The 15,039-nt window shown below is 41.4% G+C and overlaps 1 protein-coding gene and 1 long non-coding RNA gene across 4 annotated transcripts in view; both read left to right on the top strand.

Annotated features, from left to right (window-relative positions):
• tmem178bb (transmembrane protein 178Bb) overlaps positions 1–15,039 on the top strand; it is a 106,679-nt gene that overhangs the window by 36,496 nt on the left and 55,144 nt on the right. The gene's annotated exons all lie outside the window — the stretch shown is intronic.
• LOC116673204 (uncharacterized) lies at positions 1,794–6,843 on the top strand. The gene is made up of 3 exons (XR_004327780.1): positions 1,794–1,804; positions 4,812–4,813; positions 6,777–6,843. It is a non-coding gene; the product is annotated as an uncharacterized LOC116673204 (long non-coding RNA).

Raw genomic sequence — 15,039 nt, 5'->3', positions numbered from 1 at the left:
ACTTTAAAATTTGAGTGAAATTTACACACGCATGCATACTCACTCATGTATTGTCACATTTTACTGCAAGGTGGGAACACGCGTGCTTAGAGCTGTCCACTTGTAAGTGATCACTCAGATCTTTAATACCAGGTGGAAATGGGGGCCACTGTCAGGATAGGGAGGAGGTGTATAGGAGGGGGAAGGGGCAGAAAAGCAAGGCTGCAATCAATCCATGGTGACTCTCCTTTACCAAAGCCTGGGAAGAGATTCAGGACCCCCTACAGATGTGTTGCTTGTCAACACATTCTCACTCCCATCTCGTGAAATATGGATGCTTGGTCAGGTGCCTTTTATCTTTGTTATTGATGTTAAAGGAGACGTTTGGCGTCATACAACACGCGCTTGGCCGTCTCCTTTATCGTCATATAACACACGCTTGGTTGTCTCCTTTATCCTCATATAACAAACGCTTGGTTGTCTCCTTTAGCATCATATAACACGCGTTTGGTCGTCTCCTTTTGCGTCATGTAACACACGTTTGGTCATCTCCTTTAGCGTCAAATATTACGCGCTTGGTCGTCTCCTTTGGCTTCATATAACACATGCTTGGTCGTCTCCTTTAGCGTCATGTAACACACGCTTGGTTGTCTACTTTAGCGTCATGTAACACACGCTTGGTCGTCTCCTTTAGCGTCTTATAACACGCTCTTGGTTGTCTCCTTTAGCATCATGTAACACGCACTTGGTAGCCTCCTTTAGCGTCATATAACACACGCTTTGTCGTCTCCTTTAGCGTCATATAACACGTGCTTGGTCGTCTCCTTTAGCGTCATGTAACACTTGCTTGGTTGTCTCCTTTGGCGTCACATAAATTGCACTTGGTCGTCTCTTTTAGCATCATATAACACGTCCTTGGTCGTGTCGCCAATTTGGGACACATCGCCCAAGCTAGAACCAGTAATGAAATTATATGTGTCTCTTTTATGAGTTAAATTCTGTTCACACACTCGACAGCTGAAGAAGTAGGTCCAACAGCCCCATGTCAGGCAGAATTAGGCCAGCTAAACGTTGACACGTCCATACTGTGATCTCACTTCATCTCACTTCAATTCATTTCAATCAACACCACGGATGAGAATGCAAGAAACTCCTCAACACAACTTAAATGAGTTTAACAAGAGAAAGGGTGATGGCGTTTCACAGTCTTTGTAGGTAGGACGGATATGACTGAATGAGAAAGGCAGAGAATGAGGTGTTTTTTTTTTTTTTTTGCCCCCAACGTGTCCTTCCAGACAGCGCGGCAGTGGTTATGTCTAGGGTGAAGGTTAAGGTTAGCCGCCTGGAGTAACGTTGGAGGCAAAAAACACCATTGAGCCAGAGAATGACACAACAGACACAAAACACACACACACACACACACACACACACACACACACACACACACACACACACAGTTGCTATATGATAAATAGTTCTATAAATTACACCATTGTATAATTTGTATCACCTGTGTTAAAGTGGCGGATTACCCAAATTACAAAGATTAAAAACAAGCGGGCAAAAAATACACTTTTTCTCTCCTAGTGGCATTGAGATAGTTTGGGTTTTATTTGAGATATCATACATTGTACCATACATTGTTTTTTTCAATGCTTTAAGCAACACCAGCTAAATTCGATTGAATGCACTTCAGTTCATGGAGGCATAACTTTGAGACAAAAAACACAACTAGTGTATGTGGATGGCTAGATACCACTTGGGCAGTGGGTGTCCAATCTCATGGCCAGGGCCCCCAAGGACTCATAAGATTAATACGAGGGGTGTCAAGATGGTTCCCAAGATAAGAAAAACATAATGGTGCAAGAGAAATAATGCACTAGTAATGTAACCATTCACCTACCTACTTGAATAACTCCAATGAAACCGTCCGTGAGCCAACACATGAAAGTTTAACCTTAGATAGCAATCATATCACATCCATACAGGGATAGCTGTTTACAAAAAAATAAAATATATGACACACTGGTATTGGATTGGAAGTCGATGTCGGAATTGGTATCGGGAAACAAACAAAATGGCATTGGACCATCACTAGTTTGAGCTAGAGGAAGAACAGGAAATACATATAGTTGTATGTCATTTGGGTGAACCGACCCTTCAATACTTTGTCATCACTGCTTATGTTTTATTCAGACTCCTGCGTACGTGACACCGTTTTGAAAGTGATAGGAGTGCTTCATTCTCTTAATGGAAGCAATTATCCTGTAAGGATATAATCATAGAGGTAAAATAACAGACAGCTGGTGTTGTGAATACAGGGTGCCCCCCTCCCCGCCCCCCTTCTAAAGCCTCCAGCCCCCATCTGGCCCTGTGCGTCTTCCCAGCATCAGTATGGCTGATCCCATGGGTTTGGGTTTGGGTGTGGGAGTAGGGACGAGGGACGTAGGGAGAGATGAAGTGGGTCACACAAAAAAATGAGGCCACGCAGGGTTTGAACTGTAGCAGGACCTCCCATCTGGCAGAGAGAGAGCTGTCCACCCTCCTGCCATGAAACAGGCCAAGGCAGCTGGCTCAGGTTTCTCCTGCTGGGGATGTTCCCAATCTGAATACAGTACTCACTAAAGCAGAATGATGATTTGTATACAAATGTTTTCTCCAGTCAATGAGAACTTGCTTAAGTAATCTATTATCTGGACTTATATGTTCGGATGTGAACTGTTCCCTGCTCCCTGATGGAAAACTCTGAAATGTGAGATACAATCGAGGGTTGGCTGCCGAACACTGTTACACTGATCAGCTCTGCAATAACAAAGAATGGATGTGTCTAGAAGGAGAGTGTGACTTTGGCAGCTGCATACATTCCCAATGCTGCTGCTGTTCTGTTCTACTGTTCTTACACTTGAATGTAGAACAATTACTTTCCTTCAGTAAACAGTGTATTCCTACACATCGGATTATGATCGAGGTTAAGTGTCTGGGCATGCTCCAACTGCCCCTCCCCACTCCGCGGGACTGGTTTTTGAACTGGAAATAATCTGTCAGCGCTGTAAATCGTAGTCGTTGCTATGATACCATAACAAAACAGCAATGCCCAAATCAGCATAGTATATAGACTGTCACTTTTGAAGGAAGATTGAACACAATCTTCCTCTTACAAATGAAAAGTCAAACTATAAACAATAAAAAATACTCAGGTCAATACTGTACACATGTGGTTGTGTTGCTACATTCTCGGTCTGATGGCTCATCAGAAATGTTAGCTGACATTAACAGACTTTGAATAGATATTGCGGTGAAACAGTAACGGAAGCACCACCGTAGCAACCAAGCTGTGTTTAAGTTAAGGTGACCAGATTTCTCAGACAAAATCCGGGGACATTTTCAGCTCAGAAGCGTATTTACCTCCAAAACAAGTAATGTTTTTATTTTTGTAAAACTTAAAACGGGGACATTAGACCTAGAGCTGTTCTTATTAGGGGCTGAGCCCCCCCAAGGTCTGATCCTAGACCCACCCCTGCTGCTACTTCCTACTCCACTCCACTACACCTCAAGATAGAAAGTCCTAATATTTCAAGATAAAAAATCCATCCTTATACTTCAAGGTAAAAAGTCCTAATATTTCAAGATAGAAAGTCTTAATATTTCAAGATAAAAAATCCATCCTTATACTTCAAGATAAAAAGTCCTAATATTTCAACATAAAAAGTCCTAATATTTCAAGATAGAAAGTCTTAATATTTCAAAATATAAAGTCCTAATAATCCTAATATTTCAAGATAGAAAGTCCTAATATTTCAAGATAGAAAGTCCTTATAGTCCTAATATTTCAAGATAGAAAGTCCTAATATTTCAAGATAGAAAGTCCTTATAGTCCTAATATTTCAAGATAGAAAGTCTTAATATTTCAAGATAGAAAGTCTTAATATTTCATAATGTTGTAATGTTTACTGAACTACTGACAGCTTTTGCTTTACTGCTCAAGGCTTGTTTCTGCAACAGCTCATTGAGAATCAGATACAACAAAAACTACTGAGGACATATTTTCCTTTGACAGTGATGCAGTATTAAACGAGATCGCTGCAATGTAAGTTAATAGGATAATTGTCCAGCTTGTATTTACGTTCATAAAAGTGCTTGTTTAGCTGCTAAAAGACTCAGATTAATATTCTAAGTGTCTAACAACATTATGGAAAGGATTTCTAAGGAGGTCGACCTTTCTGTTAAAGATTAAGATCCTTTTTAAAACATAAAAGCCCGCGAAATTGCGTTCGCTAAACCCACCAGACTCCATGTAAATAATCAGTGATTTTAGCATCGTAAAACACGGCTTCTAAACCTCTCTGAGCACCGCGGGCTCTGGCTGCCTGGAGCCTGCGTGTGTTGGGTGTGCGATTATCGGCTACGTTTTGTCAGTTTTTTCTTTCTTTCACTCCAATTTCGGGTCTTTCAGTCACAGTGAAAACCGGGGACATTTCCGGGGACAGATCCAGCCGGGGATAGGTAGCCAAAATCGGGGACTGTCCCCGGAAACCGGGGATGTCTGGTCACCCTAGTTTAAGTGGGACCAAAAAATTATTATATTCTAAATAATTTGAATGAATTAACGCCATGAATCATCTGGTTTAATTGGTATTGATTATGGTGTGCAGAAAGTGTAAGAAAAACAGGTTAGCAAAAGTGTGATTCTGAGAAATGTATTAAGTAGTTGTTGTTTAACTGATTTTAAAATCAAGATATGATAAAGAGCTGGAAAAGACAAAAAATAAGTTTCACTCGTGTAAACTGTGTGATTTTTAAGTCCCGCTAGCAATAATAAGTCCACTCACTAGTGGTACCAAGTTACCACTTGGTAAAAAACACTGTTTTAATCTAGGCAGTTTTAGATTTAGGGAGATTGGGGGTGACAGTCATAGGTACAGTAACAGGAATAGTTATAAGGGAAGGTAAGTAAGCCCTCAATGGAGCTGCAAGTGGACTGGAAGTAGAAACAGAGCAGCTTGGCCTATGTTAATCAATTCAATTCAATCCGTTCATAATTGTCACATGATATTGAACGAGGTACAATTCAGCAAAATGTAATTCCATCAGCTCCTTCAACTTGTGCATGATTCATCATAAAGCAGAAAGCAGAGTATGTCTATTTGCATATACAAGTGAATGCCTTCCTTGCCAATAGCTCCATCAGATGCTTGGGTACAGCCTTATAGCTATTAAGCAGCACCAACGACTGGTTATTGCCGCTAGCGCTCTCTCTCTCTTGTGCATTCTTAAGTGTGATTAGACTGGCTGTGTTGTGACAGGGTGAAGGATACTGTATGCGTCGGAGTGAAAGGAGGACTGATGGATTTGCATGTCCCTTAGCTATGGCAAGAGCTATTGGATCTAGATATTCCCCCATTACAGGCCCATTGTTTCCTCCTCCCCTCTAACGGATTTCGGAAGTCATTTAGCACTTTCAATAAGTTGTACAGCCTCGCAAACCTGATTTACGACATAGTTTGTTGGTTGGCTGTAAGACAGGGATGTTGTGGTGTGGCTGTGTCCAACACTTGGTGTTGGCTTAAAATCCTTAGAGGTTTAAAGTAACACCCCATTTAGGGAACCCCTCTAGTTTGCTGTCAGAGTTACCCAGAGTTATATTAGTAGATCAATATCAGTTTCTGTCTACCCAGTAGGCAGGTAGCGTTGCACTGTTCCCTCTGCCCTACAATCCCCCTACACAAAAAGAAAGTCCGTCCTCTGATATGTTAGCAAAGCAGATACCCTGTTGGTACAGTTGTTGTCTAACCTGTATTTAGCCCGACTGTTTACCATATTGACTTTAATTCTAATTTAGCTTGCAAGACCGCAATCTATCTTTAAGCACATCCATCTTCAACCGTGGAACATCTTTGGACCTTTATCCCTTGACCAACCGCCAACCAATGCTAACGCCAAAACTGCCAAATCTTAATTTTTTTGATGTGACTTATGTGGTCAAATTTGACCCGTTTAAAAAAAAATTTAATACACATGTATGGCTTTCTTTAACCAAATTGCCCTAAAATAACATGGATGATTCCATATGTTCTTCATGTATATTTATTGATTACTTTCATTCAGTTTTGGGTGTTTGAAAAAAATGATTGAAATGGTTTCAAAACAATATCCTGACTAAACTTTGACATATACCAGTCTGTGATTATCCACTCAACATCCTCTAATCACAAGGGTTAACATGAGTGGAAATTGACCGCTAAACACAGACTGACTCTGTTGTCCTGTCTTCAGCTGGCAGGTTTCAGCATTAAGATAAGATAAGATAAAACTTGATTGTCTGTTCACACAGAACATTTTCTTGCCTTTCTTGTCCTAAGCTCTACCATCAACGGTGTTGGGAAATACTTTAAAGGTCCCATGACATGGTGCTCTTTGGATGCTTTTATATAGACCTTAGTGGTCCCCTAATACTGTATCTGAAGTCTCTTTTATATAGACCTTAGTGGTCCCCTAATACTGTATCTGAAGTCTCTTTTATATAGACCTTAGTGGTCCCCTAATACTGTTTCTGAAGTCTCTTTTGTATAGACCTTAATGGTCCCCTAATACTGTATATGAAGTCTCTTTTTATAGACCTTAGTGGTCCCTAATACTGTATCTGAAGTCTCTGAAGGTGGAAGCTGGGGGAATAGTCCATTGCAAATGCAGGTCTTGGACACTGAACTGTATATTTTGTATGCAAACCTTTCAACAATTTGTCATAAAACACAATTAATGAAGATTTGTGATGTTCAAAGGTGTATCACATTTTAAAGGAGCTAGGCTAGCAGTTTCATCCCTGCTTCCAGTCTTTGTGCTAAGCTAGGCTAAGCAAGTCCATCCTGGACGTCTGTTCTGGATGCATACGCTGATATTCTTTCAGCAGCCATTAATGACGCTTTTATGGAAATTAGCTTCTTCTCCCTTGATGATTAGTAAGGTCAATTCAACAGCATTTACAGAGACAATCCATTATCTTCAACACACTCTCTCTCACTCACACACACACACACACACACACACACACACACACACACACACACACACACACACACACACAGCCCCATCAGTTACAGAGAGGAAATGGTGTCTGTCTCAGAGATGTTTGCAGAAGGCTGAAGGGCAATTTGGCTAAAATGACTGAGTTAGAAATCCATTTGAGAGAGCGGGAGCAATATGCCCCAGTCTCAGTGCTGCAAGGAGCGCTGTAATGTTGTGTAGTGTAATGTGTCTCCAGGTGCAAATGCCCGAGGTTTGGGATTAGGCTTCCTTGGGCTGCAGAGACGAGCCGTGGAGAGGAAATGTAGCGCTCGCTGGTCAGGAAATCAAACAGGGCAGCTTCAGGCCGAGGGGAGCAGATGATGATTGATGTAGAAGGATATTGAATGTATCACACAAGCCTGGCATCAGATTACTCCTTATCCTCTTTCTGTACTCCCGCTTCACACATAACTACACCCTTACAGTGTGTGATGCCACCCGTTCTCAATCCCAACTCGTAAAATCCTGACTCTTGGTCAGTGTCTCTCAGACATTGACCCCAAAATCTCCCTTTAGCGTCTGTATGGAGCGCACCAGGCAGAGCAGCAGCTTGACCGCAGAGCTGTAAGATGACGTAGTATTAAGAGAGACAACGGTAACCAAGAGTAGTATGAAAGACCCAAAATCCTTAGGAGGTAGGTTGGGGGGGGTCAGTGGGTCAAACAACACAGGACTCTCCCTTGAGGGACCAGGGTTCGTTTCCGTTCTTGTCCTGCATGTCACTGAATGCAACATTTTCTAACTTCACCCTCCATCTTTTTCTAAAGCTAACTGTCCTGCGCTTGTGCCGCATGTAAATTGAACGTACGTGCCGACCCAGAGTGTCAAGAAGTGACGCTAAGAGTCCTGACCAAGCGCGTCTAAATATGACTGACACTGCCTAATGTGAGGCGAGTGCAGAACAAGTAGCATGTAAGATGCTAGCGAGAGACTTCTGTGATGTCAATACACAAAAACGGACCATGTAATTACACGGGTCCAATTAAACACAGCCACGCATCATACAGATGTTCTTTGAACGTTTATTACCACGTTTCCATCGTAAGACACCGTGAAAACTACAAAGAAAATAAACACATAAAATACAATGAGTCAAATATACTTCTGCCAGTCATTTTACAGTCTCTTAAACTTATTTCCTTAACTACACGGGCCCCACAATGTTAGCATCACAACACTACAGAAAGTGTCTCTGTATACCTATTACCCACAATGCAACAGGTGTTTGCTAAACTCTGGTCATTTGACCTTTGACTTCAACATAAAAAGGCATTTGTAATAAAGAACGGAATGTAAACAAAATATATTTTTAAGGTAAAATATCTTAGCACAATTTTAGATCAAACCTCCATTTTTAAACTCTTATTTATTACATTCTTAAGGTTTTTAATTACTGTATGAATTCAAAAACTAAAGAAATTATCAAAATATAGACTAAACATGTAATCTCAGTAGCTCTGTCCCTCAGACAGTTACAGACCTACTTAACCAAGTCCGTTCACTGCTGGTTACAAGTTAGCATCAAACGTAGCAAAGGATATCAGTCGAATGGTGTTTTGAGCTAAAGTTAGCACTCAAACAACCATATATATCTAAAACGTTTTTGAATTGACTTCTAGCTTAGCTACGAGCTAGCAATCAAACACAACAAAGGCTGTCAGTTAAATGGTGTTTTGAGCTAACGTTAGCAGTCAAACAATCATAGATAGCTAAAATGTTTTTGAAATGATTCCCATCTTCTGTTATTGTTGGTAATGACAAAAGTTTATTAGTTCATGGATTTCACAAATTTCAGTATGACATGTTATGTCATTAACCGTTTAAATCTGAGCATGCACGACTCAAATCTGCACTCGCCTCACATCTGGCAGTGACAATGACGCTATAGGAGACACTGCAGCCCTAAAGAAAAAACACAGTTGGTCTGGCTAGTTCATTTTCACAGTTGGTTATTTGCTGTGATAACAAAAAAGACATGAAAACACAGATAGACAAAGGTTCTATACTAGCCATGTCCAGTTTCCATTGTGAAAACTGTAGTCCGAGACTGTAGCAACGGCTGTTCATTTATGCAAAAAGCTGCTGACTCATGTTTGTTCTCATCTTTAGTGACCCAGACTTGTTGACTTTGTCTTGGACGGAACACTTCTCCTCCGCATGTAAATATTTGGAAATAGTTGAGACTAGGCTGCTGATCACTGCTGCTGATTAAAGGTTTTAAAGAATATTGTGTGGTGCATATCTTATTATAGATATTTAAATAGGAAGACTGGGTTACCTGAGGTGTGAATACATGTTTGGAAATGCACTATAAAAGCAGGGTCCACTGTTTTGTCTCTCCAACCTACGTTATGTTAGTTACTGCTGTAGAAGTAAGATGATCTTAATCATTCCTGGATAAATATATGTACATCTCAGAGTGATCGGAAAAATATGTATTTTTCCTTTTCATAGTTACAAGTTGGATTTTCTCCAGTGATTTAGTCCTGAACTGGAAACACGAATATGACATTGAGACAATGATGACTGCTCCAAAATTGTGCAGCCCACATTTTGTTGAAATACTGCATTGTTACAGTTATGAGGGTGGCAGTATCTCTGTCAGTAGGGAGTTGGGTTGGGAACCAGAGGGTCACAGATTCAAATCCCCATATGGTCCGATGTATGGTCATGGACTAGTAGCTGGAGAGGTGCCAGTTTACCTCCTGGGATTCTGCCCAGGTGCTCTTGAGCAAGGCACGGAAGCCCCAAAACATTGTAATTTCCCTTGCAGGATTAATAAAAGTTAGTATTAAAGAATACTTCATAATTATGAGTTGATGTGTAGTGGTTCTCTCTGCAGCCCTGTTAGCTAATACCCAGTTTTATGCCATTGGTTGGAAATCAGGGCGCACAGTCATGATGCAGTTGTCAAAGGTCTTTTCAGATTCATAGGTTTTGCCTTATTTTAGAATGTAACTGCTGTGACATTATGGCTGATACGTTTTGTTTCTCTCAGTTGTGGTAGTAACAGCTGGACTGGATTCTGTGACCACGTTAGCTGTTCATTGAATATGACGTGTATACCAACCCGCCCTTTGTTGTGGCCTGGGTTGTATTGGATTTTTTTTTTTAAACATTTCTGAGGACTATGGTTAACTGCTCCATAGACCTCTGCAGGGTAAATCCAGACAGCTAGCTAGACTATCTGTCCAATCGGAGTTCTCTGTTGACGACTTAGTTTAGTCTGTTTAAATAAATGCCAATAATCAAGAGCACATTTTTCTCCCATCCGGGAATGCTATAAAAAATGGGGTTTCATACTTTCAAAATAACTTTAATCTGCTGAGTTTAGTGTTAGACTAGACATGCTTGGTCACCATTGACCCCTACCATTCAAAAGAGATGTTCTACAGCTCTACGTGTTGAGATAATCAATACTTAAATCACCAAACAGATGTCTACTTCTAGCCAATCTCAGGTTGTTTTTTTCCAGACAAGTTATTGACGGATTCTCTTTCCAACAAAATGCACACGCATGTAGTCTTGCTATCTGACACCCAGTGTTCTCTGTAAGGGGGGGCTCACTCGTCCCCTCAGAGAGAGAGAGAGCTGACTGTTGTGTGCAGCACTGAGTTCCACTCAGCTGGCCTGGAGGCGAAACAATTTCTGTTTTATTCCAAACTGTCATGGGGGATACAACAAGTACCTTTAGACACATCATCAATGGCTCTGCAGAAGAAATTCAAGAGATGCTTGGTAATTAGTTCTGCAGCAGTTCACAATAGCACTGCCCCTTTCTCCAATGTGGGCCAAATGTAAGCTTTATTCTGGCCGTCTAGCTTTGGGTTTACACATTCACAGCATCCCATCACAGTGCAGACATGTCTGACTCAGAATAACTTGGTTTTCTATACTGCAGTTGCAGTGTATTTCTTGTTCATGCTGGATATGTATATATCTCCAATGTATATATTAAGTTTTTGATGTTATTGGATTGTGGTTGCACCTGGATGGTGGTTGCAGCTGGCACCAGTCATAGTTCTATTATCTTAACTGTTACTGTAAATACCACTGTTTATCATGCCCACACCTATAATAATTATGAATTGTATTTCTGAAATTCAGAATGTAATGGAAATATTGAAACTTACTGCTTGTCCACTCGTCGTTAGAAAAACTACGTGAAAGAATGAAGCTCTGATGCTCTCCCTCTACTAGCACCCCTACACTAAAACATATTTAAGATTTGTGACATTTGGTGTGCATGTGTAATACTTCCCAGAGGTGAAAGCCACTGCTGATTGTACAACCTATTTTGTTCCATTATCAAACTGTAAAGTTTGGTCCCCTAGTGAAATTTAACACAAAACCATCCGTTTATTGGTTGTACTTTTATAGTATAGTGTAATAAAATGGAAGCTTCTGGGGGCTACTTGTGGGCTATATATATATATATATATATATATATATATATACATTTAAGACTATTTTTTGGGACACAGGACAGATGAAGACATGAAAGGGGAGTGAAAGGGGGGAATGACATGCAGCAAACCTGGTCCCACTGCGTCAAGGACTAAACCTCTATATATGGGCGCCCGGTCTACCAACTGAGCTAACCCGGCCATGGGGCTACAGATGTACTACTACTGTCCTGCTGGACAGAATGTATTCAACACAAACAACAAATTGGAAGAAAAAAAACTGCAGGGCCTGTTTGTTCAAACCACTAAAATTACCAATGTTCTTTTGAGAATCAACCTCCTGTGGTTGTGTGGTAAAAAAATGTAGTCTCTCAGTAGCAAGGGCAGAAGTAGCTTTACATTGTGCCTTATTCCTCAGCAGGAAGTCTTAAGGACGAGGTCAGGTTGAGTGGTGTGACTGTGGAGCCGAGAGACTCCATTCTGTCTCCATCTTTCCTGAGCCTTACCCTTAACACAGTAGTTGAAGTTAAGTTAACCAGATATTTCCCATAAAAACTACAGGATCAGATCAGATCTAGTCTCCAAAGCTTCCTCCACAGCGCTGCTGAGGAAGGTCTGGCTAGTCCACTCAGCATTCAGTAAAAGAAAAAACATGCTCTGGTTCATTGGTATTTTTTTTAAACTAATCACAATTACGTGGGTAGCAATAAGCGCCGGACAGAGCCACGGTGCCTCTGCTAAATAGTTTTAGGAAGGAAACTGTTTTGGTGGAACGTGTACGTTCAGAAGGAGTTTTAGTCATGCAACAGAAAACTCCTGTTGGATAGATAGTCTAGCTAGCTGTCTGGATTTACCCTGCAGAGATCTGAGGACCAGTTAACCATAGTCCTCAGAAATCCACCAGAGGTTAGAACGCCAACACAAAGAAAGAGAAAGCAAACACTTTCCATTTTTTTCTGTTGGAGGATGAGAGAGCACTTCTTACACATCTTTTTTTCCCTCCTGCCACTGACAGGAGGAAATGGTTGTTTTCTGCTTTGATCTGCTCAAAATATCTCTCATCAATGGACTCTGACCACTTGTCAGGACAGGGCCCTCATTCTCCACATTCTACTCTTTGAACCTCAATAAACCTTGGTCAGTGGACCTTCTTCAACATCGCATCCAGTCCTGTCCACGTATGCAGCAGAGGAGCATCCCTTTAAAACTCCACAATGTCACTGCACAGACATGTTCCTGTAGATTGACTATTCTGATGGCTTCCTTAAAGCGTTTTTTTTTTACATGGACCATATTTTCATATGTTTTTGTGTGTAAGTGACTGATAAGAAAAACAATCTTTGAAATTGGTCTAGTATTAAGTCTGAACACTGTAACCGGCTGCCACAGACCGGGCTACATTGTAACCCTACAGGACAGAAGTTCAGCATCAGTAAGCGTCCACTAAAAGTTCTGTTGTTGCCGCTGACAGACTCAGATTATTATTCTAAGTATCTGAGAACATTATGGAAACAATCCCTTCATAGATAGACCTTTAAATTCTTTTTGAGACCTTTCTGTTTAACCAGAAATAGCTCTGAGGTCACTAGCGTCAAACACCACCAGACTAGGGCTGCACGATTATGGCCAAAATGATAATCGCGATTATTTTGATCAAAATTTTGATCGCGATTATTCTCACGATTATTTGTTGATTTTAACCAAAACAAATTTTATTGTCACATAGGCTATTTATAACTGGAGAGGGAGTGTGATGGACGCTACTCACAGAGAGACGGCTGACTCATTATGAACGGGTCCAGCACGGGTCGAACTGCGGATACACACGTCGTGTGTATTAAACGTCTGTATCTTCAGTGCGCTGCATTTTTATTAACTATGATATTCTGGCCATGGGTCACATCTCTGGTCCTGGTCCAGGCTTCGGTACAGCAGCTCCGTCTCACACGCTGTTACTCTACCAACTGAAGTTAGCTGCATTCAGTAACTTCTTCTGTGTTCTTCGCCGTAGCGGCCGCGATAACAGTTACCCGCGGAAACACTGGTACAAATACAGGTTTGCCCCCTCATACTTAAAAATATACAGCTGTGTTAATGAAAAATTAAAACTGTAGACATATATCAGAAGTGTGGACCGGCGGCCGCTGTGTGGCGGGGCGCGGAGAGTAAGAAGAGAGAGAGTAGGACGAGAGAGCGTAGAAAGATCCAACACAGGCACGGCTTTACAGACGAAATGGGTCATGTAACGCAAAATTAAACCATATCCATATAAACAGCATTGTAGTGGATGCGAGGACATTAGCACCGGTGCGTCCTAGAAGAGCTAACAGCTAACAGACGCTACTAGCTAACAGCTAACAGACGCTAACTAGCACCGACTAGCACTGGTCACTGCTGTTGTCTGAAAAACAACAGATGGGACAAAGTGTTGCGTTTACTGGTAAACTGGTAAACCTTGAGACTGACGTATTACCGACTGCTATCTGTTGAGTTTTCCTCACGCTACTCTGTCCTCTGTGACTGTCTACATCTAGAAACTAAGCTGCACGGGGTGCAGTGAACTACTCTGACTGGCTCATGAGCAGATGGCTTTATGGAGCGGGAGATTGGCTTTGCAAAAACCCGGAGCGTTCTATGAAATGACGCTTTATAAAAAATAATCGCTCGATCACGAAAATTTGATCGTGGGAAGTCCAAATCGTGATCGCGATTAAAATTCGATTAATTGTGCAGCCCTACACCAGACTATATTTAAAAAAGCAATAAATGTCGCGTGTATAGAGCCAACATATCGTCAATGTAAATATGGGAATATGGGAAGACCCAGGACTAGGTGGAGAGAGTATATCTCCAACCTGGCCTGGGAACGCCTTGGGATCCCCCAGTAGGAGCTGGTTGATGAGGCTCGGGAAAGGGAAGTTTGGGGTACCCTACTGGAGCTGCTGCCCCCGCGACCCTATACCGGATAAGCGGATGAAGATGGATGGATGGATGGATGTTTCACCGCTGCTGCAGTTGTTCCCATCGGTCACTTAGACAAACAACATGGAAGATAGGGTCATGTTGAAAAAAAAAAAAAAATTACCCTGTAATGTAACATCTGTATGTGAGCAGTATGGACTGTGGGCATTTAAAGCAGTGCTGAGCTGTCAAGTGAGTGGTAGTTGAGCAAAAGAAGCCCATTGCTAGAATGATCTGATGAGACTCTTGTCAAAGCCATCTGTTTTATTTTAAATCTCCCCAGGTCTCAGAGGCTTCCTCCAACAGCGGGAAAATCAATACCAGCTCCATGACTCTACCGCAAGCCAGCTTTCTGTTCATATCAAACATCAGCGGAAGTCTGTGTTTTAAAGCCACAAAGGGATGGCACAAAGTTAGGGTTCAGATCTTCAAACACTACACAGAAGAAGCAGTTCTGAGCTGATGTCTTATAGGAGTCGAAAGGCAAGCCTTCAACAAGCATGTGACTTGCACATGCACACCATTGATTAATTTGCTTTGCATTATGATGCCAGGCACTAGAAACAAGGGGGTGAACATAAGAACTCCTGAATAGAAGTACCTTCCTGGAGACGTAATAATAATAATTAGT

This window comes from Etheostoma spectabile, chromosome 23, assembly GCF_008692095.1.
Source record: "Etheostoma spectabile isolate EspeVRDwgs_2016 chromosome 23, UIUC_Espe_1.0, whole genome shotgun sequence".
Classification (NCBI taxonomy): Eukaryota; Metazoa; Chordata; class Actinopteri; order Perciformes; family Percidae; genus Etheostoma; species Etheostoma spectabile.
The sequence above is the reverse complement of the archived record's forward strand: the minus strand, read 5'-3'. Positions and strand labels throughout refer to the sequence as shown.